The following is a 19,772-nucleotide window of genomic DNA, read 5'->3' on the forward strand; positions in this document are numbered from 1 at the left end:
AGTGTCAGCAATAGATGCCCAGAGCCTGGATACAGGTCAGCAGGAGAGCACCTGAAGAGCAGCACAAAGGAATTCCATCCAGTAAAGTCAGCTTCATCAGGGACCCAACTGAAATGTCTCTATGCAAACACACGTAGTGTGGGGAATAAACAAGAAGAGTTAGAGATGTGCACACGCCTGCAGGGCTATGGTCTTATTGGCATCATGGAGCCGTAGTGGGATGGCTCCTATGACTGGAGTGTTGGAATGGAAGGATACAGGTTCTTTAGGAAGGGGAGATGAGAAGAGGGTGTTGCCTTCTGCGTCAATGACCAGCTGGAGTGCATGGAGCTCTGCCTGGGGATGGTTGAGGAGCTGAGCAAGAGACTTGTGGGTCAGGATTAAAGGGAGGACAGGGACAGGGACAGGTGACACTATAGTGAGGGTCTGCTACAGGCCACCCAACCAGGAAGACCAAGCGGATGGGGTCTATATATAGACAGATAAGTGCAGTCTCACGTTCACAAGCCCTGTTCCTCATGGGGGACTTCAACCACCCCGATACCTGTTGGAAGGACAACACAGCAGGGCATAAGCAATCTGGGAAGTTCCTGGAATACGTTGATGATAACTTCCTTCTCCAAGTGATAGAGGAGCCAATGAGGAGAGGTGCTATTCTGGACCTTGTTCTCACCAACAAGGAGGGGCTGGTGGGGAATGTGAAGCTCAAGTGCAGCCTTGGCTGCAGTGACCATGAAATAGTGGAGTTCAAGATCCTTAGGACAGTGAGGAGGGCATACAGCAAGCTCGCTGCCCTGGACTTCAGGAGAGCAGACTTTGGCCTCTTCAGGGATCTGCTTGGTAGAGTACCATGGGATAAAGCCCTCGAGGGAAGAGGGGCCCAAGGAAGCTGGTTAATATTCAAGGATCATCTTCTCCAAGCTCAGGAGCAATGCATCCCAACAAAGAGGAAGTCAGGCAAAAATGCCAGGAGGCCTGCATGGATGAACAAGATGCTCCTGGGCAAAATCAAACACAAAAAGGAAGCCTACAGAGGGTAGAAGCAAGGACAGGTAGCCTGGGAGGAATACAGAGCAATTGTCTGAGCAGCCAGGGATCAGGTTAGGAAAGCTAAAGCCCTGACAGAATTAAATCTGGCCAGGGACATCAAGGGCAACAAAAAAACCATCTATAGGTATGATGGTGGTAAAAGGAAGACTAGGGAAAATGTGGGCCCTCTCTGGAAGGAAACAGGAGACCTGGTTACCTGGGATATGGAGAAGGTTGAGGTACTCAATGGGGTTTTTTTGCATCAGTCTTCCCTGGCAAGTGCTCAAGCCACACCTCCCAAGTCGCAGAAGGCAAAGGCAGGGACTAGGAGAATGAAGAACCACCCGCTGTAGAAGATGATCAGGTTCAAGACCATCTAAGGAACCTGAAGGTACACAAGTCTGTGGGACCTGATGAGATGCATCCGCGGGTCCTGAGGGAACTGGCGGATTAAGCTGCTAAGCTACTATCCATCATATTTGAGAAGTTGTGGCAGTCTGGCAAAGCTCCCACTGACTGGAAATGGGGAAACATAACCCCCATATTTAAAAAGGGAAAAAAAGAAGACTCGGGGAACCGCAGGCCTGTCAGTCTCACCTCTGTGCCGGCAAGATCATGGAGCAGATCCTGCTGGAAACTATGCCAAGGCACATCGAAAATAAGGAGGTCATTGGTGACGGCCAACATGGCTTCACTAAGGGCAAATTGTGCCTGACAAATTTAGTGGCCTTCTACGATGGAGTTACAGTGTTGGTGATAAGGGAAGAGCAACTGATGTCATCTACCTGGACCTGTGCAAAGCATTTGACACTGTCCCGCACGGCATCCTTGTCTCTAAATTGGAGAGACATGGATTTGACAGATGGACCACTTGGTGGATAAGGAATTGGCTGGATGGTCACACTCAAAGAGTTGTGGTCAACAGCTCGATGTCCAAGTGGAGACCAGTGACAAGCAGCATTCCTCAGGGGTTGGTATTGTGACTGGCACTGTTTAACATCTTTGTCAGCAACATGGACAGTGGGATTGAGTGTACCCTCGGCAAGTTTGCCAATGACACCAAGCTGTGTGGTGCGGTTGACACTCTGGAGGGAAGGGATGCCATCCAGAGGGACCTTGACAGGCTAGAGAGGTGGGCTCGTGCGAGCCTCATGAAATTCCACAAGGTCAAGTGCAAGGTCCTGCACATGGGTTGGGACAGTCCCAAGCACAAATACAGGCTGGGCAGAGAATGGATTGAGAGCAGCCCTGAGGAGAAGGACTTGGGGGTGTTGGTTGATGAGAAGCTCAACATGACCCAGCAATGTGCACTTGCAGCCCAGAAAGCCAACACTATCCTGGGCTGCATCAAAAGAAGTGTGACCAGCAACTCAAGGGAGGTGATTCTCCCCTTCTACTCCGCTCTGGTGAGACCCCACCTGGAGTACTGCGTTCAGCTCTGGGGCCCCCAACATAAGAAGGACATGGACCTGTTGGAGTGAGTCCAGAGGAGGGCCATGAAGATGATCAGAGGGCTGGAGCGCCTCTCCTATGAAGACGGGCGAAGAGTTGGGGTTGTTCAGCCTGGAGAAGAGAAGGCTCTGGGGAGACCTTATAGCAGCCTTCCAGTACCTAAAGGCCTATAAGTAAGCTGGAGAGGAACTTTTTACAAGGGCATGTAGTGACAGGACAAGGGGTAACGGCTTTAAACTGAAAGAGGGTAGATTTAGATTAGATATCAGGAAGAAATTCTTCACTGTGAGGGTGGTGAGGTATGGGAACAGGTTGCCCAGAGAAGTTGTGGATGCCCCATCCCTGGAAGTGTTCAAGGCCAGGTTGGATGGGGCTTTGAGCAACCTGGTCTAGTGGAAGGTGTCCCTGCCTTCCCCAGCAGGGCTGTTGGAACTAGATGATCTTTAAGATCCCTTCCAACCCAAACCATTCCATGATTCTATGTCTTTTGGACATTGAACTTTATATGAGAATGTTTTTAACTTGAATATTTTTTCTCAGTTTGAAGATTGTCTGATCAAGGATGGCAGGCTCTGACTTTTAGGGTATCTAGTGCCATTTAACGTGCCCCAGGGCATCTGAGACAGTATGATGGGCAGGATCCTGGTGTGTAAGAAGCTCTGAGAGTGTCACTGTGTTCTAAATAGTATTGTGGCAAGGAAAGAGTGTCTTCTGCTTGTGAGCAGTCTGCAAAAGTAAAACCAGAGATGGGGTGTTAAAACTTTGTATGCCTGGGAACTGAAACTACAGAGGCCCTTAGCAAGTCCGAAGAACTGCTTTTTTGTTGCTGGTGGTGGTGATTCTTTTTCTGCTTACACAGGACCTATTCCTGCATGATAAACAAAACAAATTCTGTGTGTATCTTAATAATAATTTAAAAAAATCTGTAGGAATAGTTTAAAAAAACCAAACACAAAATCCCCAAAAACCCAGACCCCCAAAACTGAAAAAGCAAGAATTTTTAGAACTTGCTTGGTCACTAACTTGATTATAGTGGATGTATAAAAAGTGGTCCATTTTGGTAGTACATTATGTTACCATGGTAACATTGACTTACTAATTTAGAAACCCTTCAGGCTAGTTTTGAGAACACTAACATTGCACTAGTATACCAAAACATGAAAAGACTTATTGTCAAAGTAACTGCTAAATGTTTAGGATGAGCCCTGTAGATACATGTGGACTTTTTTCCCCTCAATTTCTATTAGGATTCACATTGTTTATATTATAAAAAAGATCTGTGAACAAAATCAAATTAATATTCATTTATCTTAATGGTTGCTCTGTTTTTCTTATTAATTTGTTTTATTTCCTTCTTGGAATTGGACCTTTGGGGTCCCATTGTGAAAGCCATGGAAGGTGCAACTGCTTAGCCCCCTGGTTACAGGGGGCTGTTATTAGGGGTACGTGCTTCCTGCTCCCAACATGTGGACTGTATATCACTCTCCGACTCCTGGATATTAAGAGGTTCTGTATCATCTTATTTGCATGCAGTCACAGATTTTTTTCCAATGGTATTGATTTATATCAGCTGCACTTATATTGGGGAGTTTTACTACCTTTTTTTTTTTTTCTTCATATGTGGAAAAAAAACCCAACAAAGCTAGTGCTTCAGATGTCCTATTGAAACTCTATGTAACTAGTATTATACCTGTTCTCAATTAATAAACAAAAAAAAAATTAAAATGGCCAGCAGTAGGGAGGATGAAATATTCACTGGGAATGCAAACGCAAGGTTTCCATGAGATGTGTCAATGTCACTGTTTCTTACTACATCTATCATTTCCATGATCTTATTGTAAAAAAATAAACAAACAAAATCACCTGTTATACTCCCTGTCATGGGTAACTTCCTATAGAGTGGAGTAATTTGTAGGCTCAACTCCTTGAACCCGTTCTCATTACACCCTCTAAGGCTGCTGTGAGCCCTTATTTCTTGCCGAGGTTGGTGAGAACTGTGGCTGTGTGGGACTAGGAAGGGGTGTGTATGCCTGGGGTGCTGGTAAGTTATGGCCTTTTCACCAGATCTCATCACAGGGGATTTCTGGCAACGTTTCTTCACTCACAGTAGAAAATACCACATGCTTTTCTGTTGCATATCAATATATGTGCACACAACTGGATTTGTCACTTGTTTACCTAACTCAGTTATGTTAAACGAAGCCAATCTTAGCATGGGAAATAATCAGTATTTATTAGATCTCAATTAAATTGATTCTGCAGTCTAACTAAAGAAGACTTTTGCCAGAAAAGAAGTGACAAGAAGACTGGAATATCAAGAAACACAGTTAAAACAGCGCTGACTGAACAGTAACCTCCTTTGCAGAAGTATATTTAACCAAATCTGCTTTGTAGAGACTTGGTACGCTTCTTGTTTCATGATAATTTCTTACATCCTTTTTTGGGGGCAGAGGTAGGTTTTAATCTTATTTTTTAAGTGGTACTAAATTGACAGATCTGGAAATCAACAGCTAGGATTAAATTGCAACACCAGTTTGGCCAAAATCTGGGCTGTTCTAGATTCTGAGCTTTTATTAAAAAAAGAAAAAGAAAAAAGTCACTTCCAGCTCTTCTGGTCATAGGGATTACCATTAAACCTGCAAGCAGAATGCACCTGAAGCAGTCACATCCTCGCGTGTCTCTGTACTACCCAGAGCTCGGAGATGTTTCATCTGCCATACCAGCTGCAGAGACTGTTGACTCTGAAGCAGAACAACTGCAGCCCAAGTCTGAAGGCTGCTGTATCTTATCATCTGAACATGCAGCGAGCGTGCCTGCGTGCAGTGCTCCTCTGCAGGTCGAGGGGAAAAAACCCCAAACCAAAACAAGGCCATGCTGTGTTCGTGCCAGGATTTCAAGCTTTCCCATAACGGTTAATGCTGTGCAGGTATGAATTTATAAGCAGTAGCCAGCGCTGTGAGTAGGGCATGTTGGATGCAGATACTTACATTAAATAAAATAGTTAACGTGAAGATTTTTAAAGAAAAACTGAACAAACCTACAGGAAAGCATCCATGTTTCTCACAATTAAATGCACCTAGAATGGAGCTAGGCTATAAATGATGCTTCTCTTCCTTGTCTTCCCCCCCTCCTTTTGGGGGGAGGACATTATTTTCATCCTGGATCAATTCTCGATCCTGATTTTGCTGCACCCCTACAAGCAGCTGCACCAGTGTAACCTGAGGGATGTTTCGGAGGAGAGAGAAAGGTCTCGCTGCCACATGAGGCGGGCAAAGCCATGTTCCCACTGGAGTATGGCTCCCTGCAGCCTTATTCAAGTGCAGAGGGTGCCTGCAGCGACCCATCCTCGTCACCGTACCTCTTCTCTCGGCGGCCTGACCCTGCCCAGCTGCTTGATCTACAGCATCATGGTGATGTGCTGCTAGGCCAAAATGGCCTCATTTTAGGTCAGAGGGGTAACAGATCAGTGCTGGAACAGTACCTAAGGAAGCTGGTCTCAGACCGGGATGGGCTGCAGACCAGATCCCGGGGTGAGGTTGGGGCGCACACCCATGGGCCCCTTCCAGGGGCACCTTGATGCTGGAGGTAGCGCAGAGGGGAGTGCTAGTGGGGAGGGAGATGGAGCGGGTAAGAGCCCAGCCTCCTCTCCTCAGCCTCACCAGTATGGGTGAAATGTGGACCATGTCTTAATGGCCGAGTTTCCGTGCTCGCTGGCGAGAGCGAGCCCCAGCCGCTGAGACCGCAGCTGTGGTGTTTTCCAGCTTGGCTGTGCTCCCCCTTCCCCTGCAGCGTGCCGTCCCAGCTGGACGCCATGGCGCGGGGAGCGCGCGGTGACACGTGCTGCTGAGCCATCCCAGCTGTGTTTCAGCTGCCCACTGCTCCCTTCCCCCTGCAAAAGTAAATATGTATTTAGAGTTTGAATTGCATCACCTAGCAAGAACAGTTTCATATTGCCACATGCTTCGCTCCTTATAACTCAGTAACAGCAGCAATAGCGTTTGGGAATTATCTAGAGATGAAAAAAAATTGTAAGTCTATCTGACTTTATCTACCTAAACTGTATTCTGACAACAGTGATTCGGTTGAAGAGCTTGTGTCCTGCCTGAGCACCCTGTTTAGTTTTCCCAGGTCCATCTCCCTTTGCTACTAAATGTATTTTTTGGATGTCTGAGAGGCTTTTCTCATCTGTGGTTGCTAGAGGACCAGTATCCCAAGGTTTTCCAAGTTTGAAGTAGCATTAGAGTGATTCTGGGCGCAGGTACCCGTCGTCTAATTGATTTCAGAGGGTTTGCGGGGGGTGGAGCAGTGTCCTTTTTTCTTTTGTTTTTGTGGGGGGTTTATTTGTTGTTGGTTTTTGGGTTTTTTGTTTTGGTTTTGCTTTTTTGGTTTTTTTTTTTTGTTGTTGTGGTTGTTTTTTTTTTTTTTTTTTTGTCTTGAAGTGTACTATTTGCCTCCCCGCCAGTTGAGGGGACTAATGCATGAAGACAAAGCTGAGGTCTGCCTCCAACAGAAGCAACCACCTGCTGCCATGCTGCGGTGTGGAACGTGAAAGCAGAGGCTGTTTTGTTTCTTTCCACACCCCAAATCCCAATGCCCGCTCACAGCCTCCTGATGCAGCCTGTTTGTGGGCCAGTTTGTGAACTGCCGGTACAGGCAGCTCGGCCCTGTCCTCTCCCATCCCTTCACCTGGAAGGAAGGTGTGGGTGCATCACCACCCGGGTGTTGGGGCTGTCCCTTCCCACAAAGGTGGGGTGCTCTTACCCACAGCCCCTGTGCCAGTGTCCTGTTCGGCGCTTAAGGTTTGGTTTTATGCGCTGGTGCAGTACAGACTTGTTGGATTTATAGAAGAATGGCCCAGGCTCCTTTTCCAAGCATGTTATTTGGATAGGTTTTTTATTGTATGTTTTTCTGCAAAGGTAGTATGCATCCTCCTCAGTCCAGGGTGTATTTGTGTCTGGTTTATCCTAGCTTCCCTGAACACCTAAGGAGTTACTGTGGTACTTTATCCACCCAGCGATGCTCCTCGTCAGGAGAGAGATGGCTTGCGGGGCTGCTCATTCACAATTTTTGTTCCCAGTGTCCCAAGCTTTTATTTACCTACGCATTAATATTTGCCATGCCTGATGAGGCTGGGTTTTGCTGTTGGTGTCAGTGACACAAGTTGCATTTTTTCTCGCAGTCTAGTGAAGGAATAGATGGAAAACAGAGCTGTTGTCAGGACTGGAATTAACATGCCATATGGTGTCTATATCACCTTTGTCTTGTATCATTGTTTACTGCAGAAAAATTATTGGAAAGTGTCTTTTATATTCAAACTCAAGTCTTCAGTGCAAATTGTTTCTCTTTCTTCCCTAGGTTCACGCATGATGTGTGCAGAGGCCCTGTTGTTCTTAGACCAGCAAATAAAAAAAAATAACTCCTTAGGTGCTAAGGATAACCTAACTGTAACTCTATAAAGAATTATTTTCTACTACTTCGTACATTTTAATCAGCAATGTTGTTTCATATTCCCCAGTAGGTTGGCATCTCTTGAAGTGTCTATTTTTTTCAAATATGGCAATATAATCTCTGAACCATGGGTCTGTTACTGATGTTTTCCCTTGTTGTTTTGCCTCAGTTTGCTGCTTCCCATTGCTTTATTAAAGAAGTCAGTCTAAGCTTATATAACTGTAATTCTGGGTTGTTGGGGCTTTTTTCTTCAAAATAGGTTATATTTCATTTGTGCCAGTATTTTAGGGCTTTAAGTCAAAATTGCTTCAGCAAAGGTAATCTAATGGGTAGTGTGATAAAACAGGATTTAACTGTTGCATCTTTCTTCAAAAGCTTTGTCCTGCTTTGCCTCTCCAAAAGACTTTAGTTTTGTCCTTTCTAAACTAAACTGATGATATGGAGGGAATTCAGATGCTGTACGAACCACATTCAAATTAGGAAGAGCTGAAAATACAAGTCTGGACAAATATTTAAAGTTCAAAAGAATATAAAGAGGTCAGGAACATAAAACAAAATGCAAAACTGTAATTAACTTTACGAATGATAATCCCAAATAAAACTATTGCAAGTAATGGAGAGACTTCAAAAAGGGTAATGCCGGAAAAAACTTAGGAATAATACCAGCAAGGGTCTGAAATTTAATGGGGGGGATTTTACAGCTGTTGGCTGTATAAAGATGCCCAACTGAGCATACTACAGGGGGGAGTAGTGGCTCTGAAGGCCTGATCCTGACCCCACTGAAGTTGGGGAGGATCCCTATTGATGTTGGTTGGCATTGCAACAAGCTCTGTGTTTTTCTTGTGTGGACACCTCGAATGGGCAGTCAGTTGCAGATGCTTTATCCCTTGGAGGAAATCAATAATATTGGAAGGATATCAGCAAAGAAAAGCACAACTGCAAGAAATAAAATTGAAGTACAAAAGAAATTTTCAACATAGGTGATTGTAACAGGAATCAGGGATTAACAGAGAAGAATATAAACAAAATTTCTTTAATACTAATTTTGTAGATGCATAAACCCAGGGAATGATCTCCTACAGAAACCGGGAAGAGGCTTTAGCACTTGTGGTCTCTAGTAGTAGATCTAGCAATTCATTAGCTAAGAGATGGTAGAGAATAACCTTCCGTTGGCAGGGTAATGGACTGGAGAAGGGATCAGCTCTTTTTCCTAATGTCTTTAATTCCTAATTGCTTATTAGACTTTTATATGTGTGAAGGTTATAATAAGACTGCTTGTTGCACTGATTCTCCTGCAAATCTCTCATCAGAGAAAAAAATTGTATCCCATGAATGAACTTTGCTGTTTCTCTAAAAACCTATTAACTAAATTAGACGATATGAACTCTACTTGTTATGACAGGTCTGGTTTCTGTTGTCATGATATAGAGATGGTACTGGGTTTTCTTCCATTTATAATTTCACTCTCAGCTCTTTCGTGTAACTTATCTCCATTTACATAAAGTGGGATTTTTTTTCCCCTAAGTTGGATCTTTTCTGATACATCTCCTTACTATCTTTTCTAAAATTGAAAATCATCCTCAGGGTAAAACATGTGCTAATCTGTAGATTCATCCAAAACTGCTTAAAATAAAGTTTCTTCTCATACTGTGACCCATCCAAATTGTTTTTCTTCTTTGTGAATCATTTGCAATGCCTGATGACAAGCTTGGCTGCTTTAGTTGCTAGTGAATATTCAGTAGGTGTAGCTTCTCCGGTGGTCCCTCTGTTATTCCTTGGGTAAGCCTACAGCCAGTGGGCAAAAAACTTTGCAAGTCGTCTTCCCTCGGATTGCCTGCGCCGCCTGTGCTTGGGGACACCCACGGGGAGCGATGCAGCTTTGAACCAGTAGGATAAGAATTACAGGGCAAGCTAAAATACCTCTTATCGCTATCCACTAAGCTTTTCCCCTCTGGATTCACGTGTAGTTGAACACCGCAGTCATGTAGGAACCGTTCTTCTGTAAAAACATGCTAGCTGCTGTGTTGTGCTGAGCATATAATCCTTTTTGTTTGTTTGTTTTTTATTTTAAGGAACTACAGGGGAAAACCAGCAAACGTTGAATGCAACAACTAGAAAGCAGTTTGAGTAGGTGTGAGTGCAGAGGAGCCGTCAGAGCTTGTCCTGCCATGCTGCTCTGGGATGGCTTCAGCTGCGGCGGGAGGCTGGGTGCTGGGGATTGCTCCCCCTCCAGCCCTCTGGGGAATAGCAGAGCCCCAAGGGAAGAGGGTCAGGGTTTTCCCCCTTTCACCTTCCACTAGCACGGGACCTGGCTACATTTCTCACCTTCCTGCAGCAAGCAGTTACTTCCACAAGGAGCTTTACTCTCTTGAATATGGCTGGGTTGGCTCATTTGCAGAAATGTGGGTAGGCTGCCGGTTTGACAGCCTCAGCGCCTGCAGCACCATATTTATCATTAGCGAGGTCCGGCCTCTGCACCAGCTCCCCCCCGGCATTTGTCAGCGCTGAGCCGAGGCGCCGGCACAGCGGCGAGCAGCCTCCAGCAGAGATAACTCTTATCGTGTGTGCTGCTGGCTCAGCTCCGCTTTTCCTCACATGGTGACAACTTCTGCCTGCCGTCGGTCCCCCCAATGTGTCCCGGTCGTGCAGGCAGTGAACCCGGCCGAAGGATGCACGTTCATGCCGTGTTAGTGTCTGCGCCTTCAGCCTCCAGCAGCAAACTTTGGGAAAGTTAATTCTTCTTCCCAATCACCTCAGCCCTTTCCTGACATCTTCAGCATTAAATATCTTCTACGCTGACTTTGTTCTTTAAATTGTGTCGGGACTGTTGTCTAATTTGAGACGCAGGTCAGCAGGAAAACAGCCAAGTGTGGAAAAACACACTGTTGCCGTTCCCTGGGATCAGAGTGGCATGGGTGACCTAAATTTGAAATGCTCCGTACTCCGTGGCTGATCCAGTGTCCTCAGGCTGCTGCCTGTCTGTCTGCTGCAGTTGCAGACTGAGAAGTGCTTTTAGAGAGGAGCAAGATCTCTGCCAGTTTAATCTACTGAAATTTGGACATTGGAAATCTGGAACAAAATGGAGGGAACTAGAGAAAGCAAGAGAAAGAAATGCAAAAAAGGAGAAGCTGTACTTGAGAAGCTTGACCGAAGCACAAGAGCTTGCATTTTGGTCATGTGCTGGGGTGTGTTTCGGCAGTTCAATTCGTTTGCTTTCTAGAACAGGCATGAAATCACTATATTTGTGTATGTGGATGATGATAATGGGTTACAAAAGCAACATTTTGTAGAGGGAGGAGAAACCAAGAGCTGCCTGAAGGCAAAACATTTCCTTTTTTTTTTTTTTTCTTTTTTTGAAAGAGCTTCTCTTTTATTGCATGTTTTGCTGTTGCCCACACTGATGATGGAGAGCATCTTTGCAGTCTGCATGAATTGATTCAGCGGGTGGCCGACTGTGCTCGGTGCTTCCTCCAGGTCACGGCTGCCACAGTTTGCAGCTGTTTTTCATGCGTGCCTGAGCACGGGCACACACGTACGAGGTGCAGGAGTGCAAGTTTTAGGAGCACTTGGCAACAGCCCCCGCACATGCCGATCGTGATGTCTGCTCACAGAAAAGTACAGAACAGAAAAAGCCGGGGAGGTTTTCCTGAGGAATAGTAAGATGCAGCTTGTAGAAGCACGCCTCGTTTTGCTTTTGCTGTTAAAAGCAGATATGTTTTGGTTTACTTCCAGGCCACAAAATGCTCCTGACTTCTTTCCTGACCCCCAGTGATGGCACTGGTACCCCAGGGAAGGGATCCTGTCATTCCCTCTTGGACAAGGGACAAACCCTGGGTTAGCAGTGATGACCCAGGAATATTTTTTGCAAGGTCTGTCTAACCAATAAGAAAAATAGCTTTGGTTGTTTTGGTAGGGGTTTTGAACAGAATAGAAGTGAGGGTTTGGGGTGGGTTCCTCCCCCCGCCTCCAGCCTCTTTTCCTCCATTATGAGAAGTTTCTGGGTGGTTGTGCTGATTGAACAGTCCAGAGGAAAACAGCAGCATTCCTGCATGGGCTTGCAAGAATTTATACTGGGTTTTGCTGACACCTATTTTTGTACCAGAGATGGCAAAAACATACTGACATATCTAGTCTATCTGCTTGGGAATGGAGACTTCATTTCCATATGCATCCAGTCTTGCAGTGGCATTAATAAGTTGGGTTACTTGTTTTAGCTCATCTGCACTTCTCCCTTCCCCTGGAGCAGATCCAGAAAAGGCCTTGAAAGATAAGGTTTTGCAGGGGGAAAGGGGATCTGATGTGCATCACAGAGAAAAAAAACTGAAAAGTTTCATGAAATTTGATGGCTACATTGGATATCCCATCGTCAGTCTAGAAGTGTTTTGTTCTGCTCTCTCCAAATCCTAGTAATCTGCGGGGGATGCCGATCCTCTATTTATTTTATTCTTTGGTGTCCTAATCTAGGAGCTAAATAACTTCTTCAATGAATGGGTTCACTTTCTCTCTCTGGCAGTATTTCTGACGTTTCTCACTTATTCTTCCCTTGCCATGAGGTAAATGCTGTTTACTCTTTTAAAATGTTTTACATCATAAACAGTGACATTTTACTTAGGATCTTCATCCTTCTTTGCAGGAATTGAAAAGTATGCTGGGGAGGAAAGCAGTGATTTTTCTGGAGTTCAGGGTAAAATATATAAATAAATACTATAAACACATTTTTTATATATATATATATATATATCTATATATATATATATATATCTGTAATGTAAAAAAAGGTTTATATTTCCAATGATCTCTTTTGAAGTTTTAAGTTATTTTTCTCACGCAATAGTGAAATTAATGGCAACGTTTGGCATCTCAATTATTCATTTTCTACTATAGCTACTGATGATGAATGAAAGAAGATAAATGAATTCAAGCACAAAAAAAAAGCACTATTTTATAAGGATTAGTAAGATACTGTAAAAAAAGATCAAAAATTTGTAGAGAAATTTTCACTAGTATGTGTTTATCCTGCAGTGCATGCATGGCGTCACATGAAAAAGGTGGAGTCTGCTACATTGATGTAATTTGGCCCTTCACTGTGAAAATGTAGTACATACAGATTTATTTAGCAGTTTGGTGTTCCCCCCCCCCCCCCCCCCCCCCCCCAAGTTAGTGTGCTTCTATATACTTAAAGAGAAATGCACATATATGTTTAGGTCTTGCACATTTACTGACATGAATTTCTTCAGAAATTCCCGTAGTTGTTCACCTTTGTGCACTGTGGAAAATAGGTATAAATTGATACTTGTTAAATTTTATTTTGATCCACTGAGAATAAAATGAACAAATTTACCCAAAGACCATGTCCAAAAAACCCAGAATACTATGTGTTTTTGCTGAAGTCCTGTAGCAAATACAGAAATCTAAGAGAAACCAGGAAGAAGGAATAAAAACAAGTGAACAGTTGTTCAATTTAAGTTTCATATCATTACTGCCCAAATTTGTGTTATAGTCAGATTTTTCTTGTTCTCTTTTGCCTCCCATATATTCTAAAATATGAAACTTAAAAACCTGATTTTTTTATGTTCCTACTTATTCCTGTTTTATCTTATCCCTTTTGCTTTTATCTGCATATTTTAATCCAGAACTCATAATGATATTCAGGCTTTTAAAAAGAGTTCACAAAATCAGTGATTCAGTGCATGGTTTGTCACTTTTAATTTCATAACAGCTGTAAGATAAATAAATAAAATAATAAAATCTTTACAGCACAAGGACAGGCAGTTTTTGTGATAACCACTTTCCATATAAGATTAAAACTAAAAAGAGGGGAACTGCTGAGTTTTATAATTCATTGAAGTCTGACACTTTTAAAGTTTGGATTCTAACAGCACTTCATAGGCTATAGATGGGGCTGTTTCAAGTTCTGTTATAAATCTGACTTTACAAGGCTTTAGTGTTCTGTAGGCTACTAAAAATCACTCTAGGATTGAATGTGTGAAATAAAAAAAATTGGTGTTTTTAATATATTTTAATGCTCAGGGCATTTTGTCATCTTAGATGTTTTTTCACCACAATTTCATTGTTCTTGCATTTTGGAATAAATCTCAAAGCTTACCTTCATGTCTGAGGGAAGAGGCGGGGGGGAAGAAAAGGGCGGGGGGGGGGGAAGACAACCCAGAAATACAAGACTGGCATCTGCACAGTAAAGTTTAAAGTATCAACATGAGCATTTGGCACTGGAGAAAAGGGCATAAACATTTAGTATGAAACATAGTGTAATAATAACTAATAACATTTTCACATGGTTAGAGTGCAAGCCCCATGAGCTACAAAGGATGAGCTGTAAGTCTCAGAAAGTTAGCTTTTCTGGGAGACTGCCCCTCTGCACTGCAAGTCTCTCCTTGTTTAAAAAGTCCGGGGATGAGCAGGAGAGGAAATGGTCTGACCTGAAATTTTGAGTTTTTACGTAGTTTTTGCATAGTATCATTTGAAGGATTCACCTGCTTGGCAACGTAAATAGAAAATGCGAACGGTTAGGCAGAGTGCTTAAAAATACACGTCTTGATTACACATGAGCAGAGGTGAGTAACACTACAGGTCAGCCATTAGTCAGCATGCCGTGCTTTCCCGTTTAAGTGATCTTGATGCAAGGCTGCGCAGGGCTGCTGTAACACCCTTCTCAGAAACTTTGCTCCTTTCAGTTTGTGGTGGTGATGCAAGACCAATTAAAATTTTGCCTCAGGAATACTGTATTAAAATTACCCTCAGTCCCCACGCTACTTTGTAATTTGCCCTAGTTATGTTCACTACTAGAGTAGTTGGTTCTGGCTCGGTTGTCTCATCTGAAAAGAGCGGGATACCACGTGAAAGGGTGACAGCCAGCTCACCCGTGACCTGCCAGCAGGGCTTTCAGTGGCCTCCTCTGGGGAAGGAAATAGGTTTAAGAGCAATAAACGTAAGGGTGGGAGGGACCCTGGAGCAAAGATCTACAAAGTTCTCTCTGCCATCCTCCTTCCCCTGTTTCTGTGGGCTTGAAGTCCCATTAGTTTTCGTAGTGAGGTATAATAAGCTTTCAGAGGGTCAAGGGTTGGTGACAGTAGCACGCTATCCTTCTTTACCAGGTCATGGTTTCCTGAGCACATCTGACATTGTTGTTCCTGGCCATTTCCATGCACAGGGCATGTTGCATGGCATTTAGTTGCTGTTGGGCAAAGAAGAGAGAATTGGGGAAGCTGTTGTCTCTGCCCGCCACATAAACCACACCGTGCGGACCCGGGGGAGCCCCAGCAGTCATGAAATCTGTGGCACACAACGTACATTTTGGACAATGGCACACCGTTATTTTGAGTTTGTATGTAACTCAGCCACTGGGAGGGACACTGTGGGCTGTGCCATGCTTATCTGGGCCAGCAGAAGTAACCAGGCTTGCATTGCACAGGTCCACAAGAGACCTGCCAGGAGAAGAAGGGGAAATTAGTGTAGGATAAAAGCAACTCCTAAGGATAGCATGTGCTGTCACCTTGGTCCCTGATGAGGTGACCAACTGCCAGCTCCTCCTGTCTGGCTCCTACATGGCCCTAAGCATGGTTTAAGATGCACTGTTTGTCTAATGTTCTCCGTAGGCAGTTGCAGAAACTTGTGTAAGGATTCAAATGGGGGGGGGGGAATGATTCTTCAAATTTTTAGGTATTTCCTACATTCTGGATATTTAAGAAGCTATGGTCTACAGCGTTCTTCACAGTTAGGCAAGAAAATCCCTTTTCTCTCCATTAGACGCTTGTTTTGAGGGAGGGAGGGATTTGCCTGTGAAACTTAGTCCCTTTCAGATATCCTTCATGGAAAAAAAAAACTTTTTATTAGTACTATTTTTACTATAGCAAGATCTACTTGAACACTTTTGCATGCTGTATTGTTTACTCGTGTTGTCTAACTTGAGCTTAAAACTGCCAGGCAGCCGGGCACTTGTTTCCCTAGCTCTTGTCCATAAGGAATTACTGGAGAGGAAGAGAAGTTCCCCCAAGAAGCAAGGCAGGGACAGGCTCCAGGTGGGCACACCAGGGCTCCTTCTAGAGAAAGGGAATTAAGGTATCTTAAGTTTGGTGATATGAATACTCTATTGGCCTCAATTTACATGCTTTGAATCCATGTTGTACTGAAGTCATGCTCTATCAGGCAGGACAGTTGTTCAAGTGCCCAATCTTGGGAGCGTGCATGATAGCAAAATCCTTTCATAATGACAATACCTAGTTGGAGTATATCTGGTTCCATGTTAGAAGCATTAGACGTAGGAGGTTTTGTTTTAGGAAGTGTAAAATAATGTGCCTTCAGGCAGCTGAGCAGCTTTGGTGTGAGGAAGACTGTGGAGCATGGTTTCCCAGGTGTAATAGAAAAAAATTAGTGCCCATTTTAACCCTCTGTGCTTTCTGTACTTTCATTTCAAAGTACAGAAGCTGTACTTTATCCAGTTTCTATTCCTAGTCACGGTTTAGTTAAGGGGCAGAAACACGGGCAAGTTTGAACAGAGAGCAGTTCTTTGCTTTGTTTTTAATGTTCATTGGTATCAGCAGTGCGTGGTGAATTGGCAGCACAGCAAGTCCTGTGATAAGAGTGAATGTCTGAGCAGTAGACCCTCCCTGTGCTCCAACTTGAATCTTCTGGATATCTCCTGCTCTGAATGGGATTGAACGTAACTGGGAGGTATGTTATTACGTATAGCAAGAAAACATCTGAGTGCTTTTTCTTCTTGAGAGGTGCTGTGCGGATTTGAAGGGGGAGGAGGGGAACCCGAAACTTCTCTGTGTCAACATCGTGATGCTGAGTGCCTGCTTGCGGGTACCATCTCCACTTGCGTTGTGGAGGTCACCAAATAAAGCCAGGTTTAGGCACATACATTTTTAATGACATAACCTTTTGGGGGTGGCTTTGTGTACTTGTCTACTACCAGATCAGAAAATAGGAGCAGTCTTACTAAGCCCTTTGCCACATGTTTGTTGAGGTTGTAGAAGCACAGCAGCGAGGGTTGCTTTTGCATTGTGTAGAAAGTGAGTTCTTCCTTGGAGATCTGCTTATTTTTACTTTTGAGTGCGTGTGTGTGGATTTAACTAAAGAACATGTGTTCACACAGTTGTGCTATTTAAATTAATGTGGGGTGACTCAGTGTGTATTCACTGCTGTCATCCCACAGCGACTGCGACAGAACATTTTATTGTCTAAAGACAATGCTAATAATGGTAGCATTAAAACGGCATTGTAATTTCACAAGACGATATTCTGTTCCCAGAACTGTGAAGTGACTAAGAGATTTGCCATTGTCAGACAGGGGAACAGGAGCTGACCTGCAGCGCAAGCAGCACCCTCTGCTTTGGCTGAGCTGGGCTGGGCTGCCCTGCCTCTCTCCCCTCCCGCTTTCCGGGAGCTGCACCAGCGTTTGTCACAGCAGCGAGTGCCTTTGCAAAGCAAGCGCTCCAGCGTTTGGCTATGCTGAGAGCTGTCATCATCCATCAGCGATAGTACCCTAAGCTGGTTTCGTCTAAAAGGTGAGCCGTCCACCAGCATCGCGCACCTGCCCGCCCCATCCCGGACAGCCGAAACGTCTGGGAGGGCGCGCACTGCTTCTGGCTGCCCCTTACTATTGCTGCTGTGGTGCTTGGCCCCACCAGCTGTGCAGTTTGCTGAAGGAAAACTCAGTAGTTAGGTTCAGCGCTTTGCAATTAATACATTGTGGATGCTATAGCATTCCCATAACTTATAAAATAGCAATTCAGAAGTGAAGCATTTTACATTAGTCATGCTTTTCTTTACCATGAGCTTTGGTGGAGGGATTGTAGGATGAAAGCAACACGGCTGCGGTGACTAGTGGAGGGCAGCTGTGCTGTCTTTGTAACTGAGGTATAGCTTATAAATGCAAATAAGTTGTCAGTACACAATTAATAAACATTACATATATGTTATTAATCCTTAGCATCACCTCTTATTGTGTAAACATAATAATAACTCCCTTATCAAAAGAGTTGGTAATAATGCTTGGAACCTGAAAACAAAGATGCAGTGGTGGGAGCCGTATACATTTATTCTTTCATAGGAAATATTCAAAGTAAAACAGTTCCTCCCTCATAAGTACTCCTTTTCAATGGGTTCCTGGTATACTGTTGTGATAATCGCATTGGATAATGACAGCATAGACAACATGATGAGAAGATCAACTGAAGAAGAGATTGTTGGGAGTGCAGAGACACTGGCTGGAAACCTCACCGACCTCAAACCACATTTGTAATACCATGGCTTACATACAGGTGGACAACATCTGCAGCATAAAGCCATTTGGAGGTTCATTGGTGAGCGCGTTGATATTACCATTGCGAAGTTCACTTCATATGGGTTAGCAATTAGCAGATAAGATAGCCATGAATCCAAACCCTGAGATCTTGCACTGAACATCTCTAAGACCTGCAGCCGCTGAGAGGGCTTGCTTCTTTAATGACTTCCTTCTCCCAGCAGTGTTTCCCAGGAGCTGTGTGACAATACCAAGGGACTGCGCTTTGATTTTAGTAGCTGCATTATTAAGTTGTGCGCGTCTCTAAGATGGATGTTTTTAAAATGTAGTTTGTGTTTGATTGAGATACTGAAGAAAAAGAGCTGATTTAAGGAAAATGACGTGGGGGAAGAGAGTTGCATGTTTTACAATCTTGAGATTCCAAGCATCCTTGCTGTGAAAAATGGAAGTTCATTTAATTAGCCAGTTTCTGTGTGGGTTTGCTGAGTTGCTTTAGTTTGTTTGTTCTCTGTCAGTTTCTAATAATGCTATTATTTATTTCCACTAAACAGAAAAAATGAGTTTGGTGATCTCTGTTGCTCAATGTCTGCTAGGAATACTTCCTCAGAGTTGTACCACTACAAATATTTGTATGTTACTACCTGTACTGTGGGCAGAAACATTGGAGAGAGCCAAACAGTTAGCTTAAATCAAGATTGTTTGCACATCTTCTATTTTCTTTTGACAAAATCATTGCACAGTTCTGCCTAAACATGATCTTCTGTGAGCTGCAAGGAGCAGATCACATTATTATTATCAAACTGACTAGTTCAGTTGATGTGATATGTACCACAGAACTTTGCGTGGGACCCTCAGTTATTTCGCTGCCTAGTAAGTGTTTTGTGGCACCAGAAGAGCTCCTCTGATTAGACAGTTTCTAAATAGCCGTATTTGTTATACCCGCCACATAGTTTTGTCCCAACGTATCCTGCATGTCCCTGCGTATCTGTATCACCAGTACAGTATATTTGGGGCTCCTGTAGCATAATGAATATTACAGCACGCCAGCCAGGCTTGCACAGAATGGCACAGCCCATCAGCCTTCTGTTTAGCCTCTACTGACAGTTAAACACTGGCATCAGCAGCTTCTTGTCCTTCTCAGCCCTTTCCTGAACTGATTCCTAAATGCTGTACACAAAGGAGTCCTGCACAGCACTGCCTGTTAACTAACTGCCTTGCTGAATATGTTACAGGTGCCTGCTGCTAAAAAGGAGAGATCATGCTTTTTTTTTTTTCCCCTAGGTAGTCTTTTTTCTGCCTCTGCATGTTTTCTTGATTTCCTCAAGTCATCCTGTTTTGTGTGCTGTTGACAAGTAAATCACTGAGAGATGCAAAAGGCGGAAGAGCAGAGGAAATGCCCAGTGCATACTGAGAAGCAAATATCTTAGTCTTTCAAGAATGGAAAAAAGGAGTGATAGAAAGAAATGGATATATATAGTGATGGATTTTAACATGTACATTGTAATATTTATTACTGTCTCCCCCATGTTTGGATTACTTACTGCTGAGGATGGGGTGAGGCGAAGAGACACTGATTTTT

At 43.8% G+C, this 19,772-nt stretch overlaps 1 protein-coding gene across 3 annotated transcripts in view; it reads left to right on the forward strand.

Moving 5' to 3' along the window:
- Positions 1-19,772, forward strand: part of FAM110B (family with sequence similarity 110 member B) — a 123,429-nt gene that overhangs the window by 74,514 nt on the left and 29,143 nt on the right. The window contains exon 1 of one of the 3 annotated variants that reach the window (XM_075494699.1): positions 15,098-15,271. The exons of the other annotated variants lie outside the window; for them this stretch is intronic. The gene's annotated coding sequence lies outside the window, so the exon portion shown is untranslated. Of the gene's footprint in view, positions 1-15,097; positions 15,272-19,772 lie in introns of those variants that run through there. 3 annotated transcript variants of the gene reach the window in all.

This window comes from Mycteria americana, chromosome 2 (assembly GCF_035582795.1).
Source record: "Mycteria americana isolate JAX WOST 10 ecotype Jacksonville Zoo and Gardens chromosome 2, USCA_MyAme_1.0, whole genome shotgun sequence".
NCBI lineage: Eukaryota > Metazoa > Chordata > Aves > Ciconiiformes > Ciconiidae > Mycteria > Mycteria americana.